Raw genomic sequence first — 8,374 nt, forward strand, 5'->3', positions numbered from 1 at the left:
CCTAGCCCTACTCACACACACTCCAACAAAAGGCAGGAGGAGACTTCTTCCCTTTGAGGAACGCGGTTCTTGAGCCCACCAGTGTCTGAAAAAGGAAGACTCGTGGACCATGAGGAACCACGTCCACCCTACACCTTCCCTGCTGCTAATCCCCACAGGCTTCTCTCCCCAGCAACCCAGAGACCCCCGGAAAGGAACCCGAGACAACCTAGTTGATCTAGGAAAGACTCAAGTGCTCCCCTCATCACTTCATAGCACTCCCCAGGATTTCCCCTCCCTTTTTTCCCCCCAGTGTTTCCTCTTCAAACTGAGTTGTCTTCCCTTTTTTAAAATCCTTTTGAGAGAACCCCAAGTGTCACCTTTAAAAAGGTCTAAGAGAACAAAGAAGAAACCTACTCGAAACGCTGCATTTTGCTATTTAACGAGCTCGACGCATGCCCTTCGGGAGCCTTCAGGTTAGCGTCCTGGCACAGTTTTTCCACTGGAGAGGGATCAAAGAAAGGAATTGGAGGTTGCTGGTTAGAGTAACCCACAGTACCGATGCTCAAACAGATGAGAAACTACCAGCCTGGTCTGTCATCAGCTCCGTTTGCAGAGGACACCAAGAACATGAGAAGAAATGGGCTGCACCGCTGTCAAACTCCTATTAGGAACAGCAGCAAGTGACTAACTAGACCAAAGTCAAGAGGGCTGGAAAGCACCAAGAGCAGCTTTACTGCAGCCACAGCCGCAGGACATGAAAACTGAGAGCTTGGTGGCTTCTTACAGCACCCTAGATGTCAAGTTGCTACCCAGCAGACAAGGCTGGAAACAGAGATCCGCGCTGCGCTTGGGAAGTTACGATCCAGCAAAGCCACAGGCACCACAAACAGACCCGGGAGAGGGTGAGAGGCTGTTGCTTTTTTTCTTTTTTTTTTTTTTAATCCCAAGAAGTTTTGCTTTCCTACATGGCTGAAGTCTGCAGTGAACCTCTCACCTCATTTCAGAGAAGCTGCTGACCGTAATAAGTAGGAGGACTTGACCTTGGGGTGGTAAGAAGTAAAAAATGAGGGAGAAAATATATCTTAGCTATACTTACTGCTGTAGCCCACCTTAGGGAAAAGGAAGGTTTCTATGACAATCCACATAGTACTTTGGCAAGCAAAAACTTAGAAGTTTGCCACCAACCATTCCTCTGCAGCGTGTGGATGTCAAACATCCCGGAATCAGGTGCTTCCAGACAAGGCTGACTTCAACGGTTACCCGTCCTGCTTGTTCCAGCTGTACCTTTTGGAGCCACATTTGAGCCGGTCATCTGCGCTCCTCATAATTCCAAAGGTCACTGGTGGTAACGCGAAGCCAGCACTTGGGGCTGGTTCCCTGCGATTCCTGCCTAACAGACGGTCCCTTTTCCCCCCGCTCAGGCTGGTCGGCTCCTCCTGCATCGAGCTCTGCCAGGAATTGGTCCAGCTTTAAAAGGAAAATCCCTGGAAATGGTCTTGAATCAGATATCTTTGCTTTTCCCACATCAGCTGTGGCATAACTGGGAGAAATCAGATGCTAAAATAAACTGCAAGCGGGGGGAAGATCTTGCTGCTGTATAACAACAGCCTAGGCATGATTAGCACCCGAACAAGCCAAGCTCCTAGTCCAGGATCAAGCACCCGTTTGGGAAGAAGTTTTTACACATTCAGCTGAGGGGCAAACAGGTACCAGGGCCAGCTCTGAGCCACACTAAGGCCCCAGACCCAAGTTCCTTCACAATGAAGTAGATAGAGCTCCCCTAAGCACCAAAGTGAAATACAGACAGAATGCTCAGAAGACACAAGCAGGACTCGAGCACCACGTGCTGCAGTGCTCAATATTGCTGCTTGCTAGAAAGTGCACAAAAGCCACTTTTGCAGCTAAAATCCAGTGCACAGTAAGGATTGCCTGCACCCGACGTGAGGAATGGGAACGCATCACTTGAGTGCCACAGGTGACCAGCTGGTAGAAGATTTTCCAAGCCAGCCAGGGACTGGGTTTATAAAAACAGGCTTCTCTGTGTGCAGGCAAAGCTCTGACCTTGGGAACAACCAAATTTGGAGGTCTGTCCTCCAAGTCAAACACATCCGTGCAGTGGGGCAATGGCCATTGCAAGGGTTAAGGAAAACTTACTGAAATGCCAACAAAGCAAAGGGCTCGTATTTGGAATAATTATACTGCCATATCAAACCTGAAAACAGTCAGATTGGATTCTGGCCAGATTTAGACGTGCTTTATGCTCAGTGTTAACAGAGAGATTCAGGAAATGAGATGAAATTAAAAAAAGCTTTTGAGGACAGAATGAATGTTTAGTTGGTCAGTCATAAAGCAGGGAAGGACGCACTGCAGATTAGTGCTCCGGGTCCAGAAACCTCAGTATTTAGGGGATGACACTGAGTGGAACCATGTCACCTCTTGCACGTGACAAACTACAGGGACCGCTCTGGACTGTATCTAAGAGGACAGACAGGCTGTGAGGGCACTGTTTGCTTGGGGCCACAAGCCTCTGCTTTAGCCACAGCTTAGCCAGACGTCCAGCACGGTTTAAGCCTTCACACAGCAGAATGCAAATTCTTCTGCTGGGTGCTGCAGCAGTACAGCATCAAACAGCTCATTTAACCACCTGGGATGGAGGGTCAGCAAAAGCAGCCCCAAACTGCTAACCAGGCAGAAGCAGGTTGAGCTGACGGCGCTGCTCGGCGCGGTGCTGAAGCCGGGGATTCGCTGCAGCTGATCCAAGGACACCTCCTCTCTGCACACAACGAAGGCTGCTCCGCTACAATGGGATTCCGGTTTAACTGCCCAGGGGACACGAACTATTTGCGCTGGCCAAGTTAATGCCAACGGATCTTGCACGTCTGGTTCATCCGTAGCTGGAAATCCTCCTAGCAGGGGAGGTATAAAATGCCCTGTGCTGCTGATTTCCTGCAAAGGAAAAAATCTCTTTTCCTGCCTTCCCAGCACATTGCTGCTGTCACATTCCTCGTATCGCAAGAGACCGAGCAAGAGCAGGGACAGGAGGGGAGGCTTCTAGGCAGCGTCACCGCTGCTGCAGGCGGCTGTCAGCATCGCTGCCCACCTCACCCAACAGGAACATGAACAACCACCGGAATGCGGCTGGCTAACGAGCACGTTTTGTACTTGCCACTGTCTGGGCAAAAACTCCTCTCACTAACAGCCCTCAAGGACCTTCACAGAATCTGAATGGTTGAGGCTGGAAGGGACGTCTAGAGATCACCTAGTCCAACCACCTTCAAGTGCAAGTGATCTGCAAGAAGCATCAGGGAGCAGTTTCCTCCTGCACCAAACGTGAAAATGCATCAGATCCCCGAGGGAGCATTTGGAAGCAGAAGAGGAAATCAGGTCCTAACTGTGATCCTGCAAGGACTGCAAGCAAGGCACTGCACCTGAGTTTCTCCAGCTGAAATAAGCTGGAGTGCCCACAGCTTGGAGAGAAGGTGTCAGCATTGACAGCACCCTTGCACGAGAAGGCTTCAGATATAAAACACTTGAGGCCATTTTCCATCCCCTTACTCCCGAAACAAAAATTTCCAGCTAGCACAGACTCCAATCACCTTATATTCACAGTAATATCACATGATGTCTCCACGGATCTTGTCCAAATGCTCACCCAAATAACACAGCCTGAAGTGCACCCGTGCAGGGGCAGTGCAGCACCAGCCTCAGCACCAGCCACAAACCCTCCAGGTCACCCGGGTACCTGCAGACACTCCCAGATTTACTCCAGATCCCCGTTTCCGCTCCTCAGGACGAGTGACAGTGGCAGTTGCCTTGCAGAGGCATCACGGGCAGCATGGAAAGGGTCAGGACACGGAGGAATCTGCGTTTCAGTTAGTTTCCCCGACGTGATTTGAGGACTCCAAGCAGCTCTGCCACCCACCTGATGCCCGTGGCCACCGCCAAGCTCCGTGACGACGTGCAGCCCTCATCCCCCCTCGTTAAAAGCTCCTTCCCAAGCCCAACACTTTCTCCGCTTACTCGGACGCTGACGGTTCCCTGCACGGATGCAAGGAGTGGATGGCAAAGGTGCCACTCGACAGAAACATGATTGTGTGATCCTTGAGAATTAAGCTTCCTCGGGGATCATCATGAGTTTAAAACCACTGCAAGCTCTCAAGCACTGACCCAGAAGAAAACCATCGCTCTTGAGATATTTCAAAATAAACATGAAATCCTATAAAAGCAACGTGAAGGCAGCAACAGCTGAGAACAAGATTATCTCAGCTCAATAAAACATTCCCCATTATCTCACACCTCAGTACTTTGGCAACCGTAGCTTATTCAAGCCTCCCCGAACACTTAAATGTCCTTTTCTCTTTCCTCCTCATCCCGTCTTCCCCTCTCGGATCTCCCAGAGCTGAGGACTCCATGGCAGAACTGCCTGAAAACAACAAACCCACCCGGTGCTGGCTCAGCAGCCGGTTACTAGCCCCACTTCACACACAGGACCTCAGTCACCACGTCAGGGCAGATAACGTTGCATCCTGAGCCACTACGAGAACATAACTGGCATTCAAAACACGTGGCACCTCTCCTGGCTTTCACTGAGCACTACTGAAGAAAGAAAGGGAAAAAAGGCACCTTTACTTCCAGGGATGGATCCATTAAGGGTAACTGAAATTACACCTAGCAGCTTGAAAAGCCCACCCATATATCAAGGTGTATGATACACCAGGCTATATTATTATTTTAGCAAGTCCACAGGCTTCTGAGCCTACTGGAGCCTCTCCTTTAAGCAGGTAGGGACAGAGTCCCGCATCTGAATTCAATAGTTTAAACTGAGACTTAAAAATATCTCCAGATCAAATCCATGTGCAAAAAAACCCCAAGTTTCTGCCTCGAAGGATTCACAGCGCAGCGCGAGCGACCCGAAAAGATGCAGCCTGCGGTGGCACTGATGCTACCGGGCCAAGCTGCTCGCGGTGGTGTCAGAAAACACTGGATAACCAGGTCCAAAGTAATGGATGAGAGCCTCTTTCCAGCACTAAAAACACCCCAAGAGCTTCTCTTTGCACTGCCCTGGGGTTGCGCTGCTCACGTTGCTCATCAGCGCGCCCGGGCCGCTCCACCTACTGCTGCTGGGGCCTTCCTAGAGATTTGGGTCCAACTGACAAGCACAGCAGCCACAGGCAGCGACATTCCCACTGCATTCCCAGGCGGACAACGCGGTGGCCTGCCCAGGAATTCGGAGCTGCCAGGCTGCTCCTGCAGCCCCAGGACAGGCTGCCAGCACCTCTGGGGAACGCGGGATGCACCTGGGCACGGGCCGACCTGCCCGGCCGCAACTTCCACAAGCGGCTACTTGACTCCGGGTGAGGCTGCTGCCGCAGAAAGGCGCCTGCAGCCAACAGGAAAACGTTCTAGGAAGGAGAGAAGAGGGAGGGAGGCCCGTTACCAAAACACAGCGCGACAGCCCCGGCCAACGGCACTGCGGGGCTGCAGGAAGCGGGGCTGAACTTGTGCCAAGTTTCAGTATTTGTGTCACAACCTCCTGTCAGGGCAAGTGTTTATTAACACCCAGTCTCACCGCGCAGGGGCCCTGCACACGAGACGTATGAAGGCATTTGCAGCACCCAAAGGCCCAACATGAGGCAGGGGAATGAGACGAGAAGCTCGTGTTAAAGCTGCAAACGCCACAGTTTGATAGCTAAAGCTGCCCCCTCGACTCTGCTAGTCCTGAAGCAACAGGGAGCTACGATGCAGCGCAGAAGGCTCCGGTTTTGCGTGTCCCTGCTCTGGGAACGAGCCCTTGCTCGGGCAGCACAAGGAGCCCCTTGCTAAAGGGCCAGGGAGAGTCTGTCCACGCGGCCGGCGACGCTGCCTTCCCATCCCTGCAGCTCCAGGAGGCATCGATCTGGGTGGCAGAAACCGTGCGACAGAACAAAACACAAGGAAGGACAGAGAAAAGCCAGGAAATAACGGCCTGCTTAGAGGTTTTAGCATCACACCCGGTTCTTTAGCTGCTAGAGCAGCTAGTCAGTGCTTTTCAGCTTGCTGGTTGAAATAAAGCAGGAAGAAACTGCTGTCTTGCATCTTGCTTTAAACCTACCTACAACAACTGCCCTGGGAGAAGGGCAATCAAAACTGAGTTGGGTTCTGACAGCACTCAGCATTAGGCCTCGCTAAAATAAAGATGTAAAGTTTTAACTACAATAGCAGTTTAAAACAATAATAAAATCGGAGGTCACAAGTCAGCAATCAAACCCCAGCCCTTCATTTAAGAAACTGAACTGTGCTTGACAAGTATTAAGAAAACTGAAGAGAAATTTAGACTATTAATTGCCTTTGTATGAAAGCTGTTTTTCACTTAAGTATTTTCCACTAAGTCTAATTAAGATACAAAAACACATTTGAAGACAAAGCATTACGCCTTCACGCAAGAGGAAAAGTCACCCAAGCCTGAGTTCTCTAACAGCAATTATCTGACCAACTACCACTGTGTTTAAAGCCCCAAAACCAGCACATCTGCAAGATGATGATTATTCTTTTAGGCTGACCTTAGTTTTATCAATTCCCCGACAGCACGAGGGCTGCTGCGTTAATCAGCTTCCTTCAGACACATGGTAAAAGTTTGCTAAAACTCTTCAGTCTCAGAGTTTTGAGAAAATGCCCAACCCTCCCTGCAGTCACTCGCTGGAACAAGTGTGATTCCAAAAACAGGAACTCGGAGATTTCTATTGCATAAGCACTGTGTATATTTGCACTTTGAGGGTTCGCTGGCCCTCACCACGCCGAGCCGGCACTCGGATCAACGGAGAAACGGGGGAAGAGGGCGAAGGAGGGATCTGAGCAGATCCCTGAGGACAGCTGTGTTTTGGGTTGCTCTTCCGTGGCAGCGCCCACAGCAGATGCCCGAAGCGTTTCCGTAACGGGACGCGAGGCCAGAGGAGAAGCACGAGCTCCGGGCCGTGTTTTCCGAGGGTCTCCTGAACCTGCTCGTTTGCCCTTTCCCCGGGGACCGTGAACACGGGGCCTGGCGAGGAGGGAGCTGAGGAGCCTCAGGGAGGCAACGAGGGGCCGCGGAGCCTCCTGGGCTGCCACCCGCGCAGGCCCCGGTCCCCCGGCTCCCCCAGGGGGACAGGCAGCAAAAAAACCCGCTGGAGAAGGGAGCAATGAAAGGGACACCGGTGGGAAGAAGGGGGGAACCGGGCAGAGGAACAGAAGGGCCGTCAGTGCCGGGGTGAGGGGCGGACAACGGGGAGGAGGTTAAAGGGAGGCCGGGAACTTACTGAGGTGAGAAGAGGACACCGGCGCGGGGGGAACGCACCGAAGGGGCCCCGGGACCCCGTCGGGGAGAAGGAGGAGCTACAGAAGGGTCCCCGGTTCCTCATGAGGCGAGGAGGGGACACTGGGGAGGGGGTAAAAGGGAGGCCGGGACCTCAGTGGGCTGAGGAGGCGACCCGGAAGGGACCGAGGGACCTCCCCGGGGTGGAGAGGGGACACGAGAGGGGGACAGGGAGTCCGGTAGCTCGGCCGGGAAGGGGGCAACGGAGGCCGGGGCGGGTGGCGGCGCCTCCGGGCCAAGGTCAGGGGGAGGCAGGAGAACCCGAGCGGCCGCGAGAGGCCCCTCCCCCGCGGCGCTTCCCCCTCCGCGGGGAGGGCCCCGGCCCCGGCCCCGGCCCCGGCCCCGGCCCCGCTCCTCACCGGCCCGGCCGCCCCGCGCCGCGCGGGCCCCGCTCCATTTAGCCGCCGCTGCCCGGCTCCTTCCGGCCGCCGCGCGCCACGTGACCACGCCGCCCCGCACCATCGAGAGGAGGAGAGCGGCGAGGGAGGGAAGGGCGGCTCGAGCGGTCCCGTCGCGGCGAACTTACCATAGAGGCGGCGCGGCGGTCCTCCAGCGGGCTGGCCCCGCCCCCGCCGGAGCCTCGGGGGAGGGGCGGGGCCTCCGCGGAGGGGGCGGGGCGACAAGAGCTTTGCGGGGGGGGCAGGTCCCCAATGCGGGGGGGGGGCTGGTCCCCTATAGGGGTGCAGGTCGCAAGGGCGTGCGGGTCCCCATATAGGGGTGCAAGGGCCCTATGGAGCTGCCTTAAAGATAGCGGGGGAGAGGGGGACACCCCCATGGGGCAGAACGCGGCAGCCCCCGGCCCCTTCCCGGGGCTCTGCTCCCTGGGCTGCAAATCAGCCCGTTCCGCTTAGGGGACAAAAAGAGCAATTTTCCCCGCTGGCAAAAACCAACTCAGGCCGCCAGACACCCCCGCCAGGCACCGCAATTAGCTCTATTTGCATCCACGCAAAACACAGCGCTGTGCAGCAGGCGGGCGCTGTGGAAGTCCCACCGGTAAAAAGCTGCCACCAACTGGGCTCTAATATAAGTTACAGAATGGAGGAGCCTCGTGCTAGTGTTTCTTAC

General features: G+C 54.3%; 1 protein-coding gene across 1 annotated transcript in view; it reads right to left on the reverse strand.

Moving 5' to 3' along the window:
• The window catches only part of RNF216 (ring finger protein 216), a 77,790-nt gene extending 70,103 nt beyond the window's left edge, over window positions 1-7,687 (reverse strand). Inside the window, exon 1 of the mRNA XM_088527736.1 lies at window positions 7,669-7,687. The gene's annotated coding sequence lies outside the window, so the exon portion shown is untranslated. The remainder of the gene's footprint in view (window positions 1-7,668) is intronic.
• Between the last annotated feature and the right edge of the window lie 687 nt (window positions 7,688-8,374).

The sequence above is a fragment of the Tinamus guttatus genome, unplaced genomic scaffold (genome assembly GCF_059628265.1).
Source record: "Tinamus guttatus ecotype Peru unplaced genomic scaffold, ASM5962826v1 Tinamus_guttatus_pri_ptg000291l, whole genome shotgun sequence".
Taxonomy (NCBI): domain Eukaryota; kingdom Metazoa; phylum Chordata; class Aves; order Tinamiformes; family Tinamidae; genus Tinamus; species Tinamus guttatus.